Genomic DNA, 1,247 nt, shown 5'->3' on the forward strand with positions numbered 1-1,247 from the left:
GGTGCATCTCGTCCGCAGCGCCCACCCCCCCAGAGGCAGGGCTGAGTCCGAGCCGGGCCGCTCCGAACCCAGCTCTGGCCCCTGCAGACACACACAGCCCCTCGGCCATGCAGCAGCTTGGGCTCACCAGGCCCTTCCCAAGTAAGGGAGGGAATCGTAAGTCCTCAGGATAGAAGGGGCCTCGATGCCACCTGTGCTCCTGCTTCAAAGAGTGCCTGAGGCCTGGAAGACGCCCAGGTCCTACCCCTAGGCCTGCTGCAGCGTGCAGCAGCCTGCCCATCCCCTGGCGGGGCGGGGCCCTCTCTCCGCTCTGCTCTGCTGAGAATGGCTGCCCTGCAAGCGCCAGCCCGCGAGGACGGCATCGCCCCACTGGCCCCTCGTGCCAGCACAGCCAGAGCCGCGGGCCTTCGCACCAGTTCCTCCTGCCACTGCCACCACCACTGCTGCAGCTCTATGGGCCCATGCATGCAGGGCGGCAGCAGCTGCAGTGCACCCAGGTGAGGGCTCCGTTGTGAACAGCAGGGCCTTCCCTGGACCCCTCCGGGAAGCCGGAGACTCATCCCCCAGGTCCAGGTCAGCAAGGAACATGGGGTTAGGAGAGCAGCGCTGAAGGACCCCATCCCTCCAAAATTCAGAGGGGCCCTGGCTGGCAATCTCTAGGAGAACCGTAACAACGGAGATTCAATTTGCCAAAACTGGAACAAAATCAGAAAGAAATTGAAACTGGATGATTGGATGGAAAGAGAATGAGTACAAGTATTATCAGGAAGAGAAGTCAAAGTGAGGGATACAGGGAGGAGGGGATGTAAGATTAGAGCCCAAACCCAGAGACTGGAGTCCGGGTGAGCCCTGGGTGAGTGTGGTAGGCAGTGGCTTCGATGGGGAGGCCAGAGTGCCAGCTGTAGGGCCCAGCGGGTACCACACTGGGAAAAGGGAAATGGGGGATTGCAAAAACTAATGGGGGGATCAGGGGAGGATGACCAAGTTGTCTAGCCCCACTTTCAGGGCCCTCCCAACCTGGTCTGCACATATTTTTCCCAAACCTGCAGACCCAGAGCCTGAAGGCAGAGTGAGGAGGCCATCTAGCGGTGGGGGCTGGTGGGAAGGCAGGGGCCGGGCCTGGGAGGCGCCTCCTGGGGGTGGGGGCAGAAGACAGGCAGCCACCTGTCCTCAACAGGGATGCTGGTGAAGGATGGAGGTGGGGAGGGATGGAGGGATGGAGGGATGGAGGTGGGGAGGGATGGGGG

Source organism: Aethalodelphis obliquidens, unplaced genomic scaffold (assembly GCF_003676395.1).
Source record: "Aethalodelphis obliquidens isolate GAN/ISIS:26980383/991018 unplaced genomic scaffold, ASM367639v1 scaffold5, whole genome shotgun sequence".
In the NCBI taxonomy this organism is placed as follows: domain Eukaryota; kingdom Metazoa; phylum Chordata; class Mammalia; order Artiodactyla; family Delphinidae; genus Aethalodelphis; species Aethalodelphis obliquidens.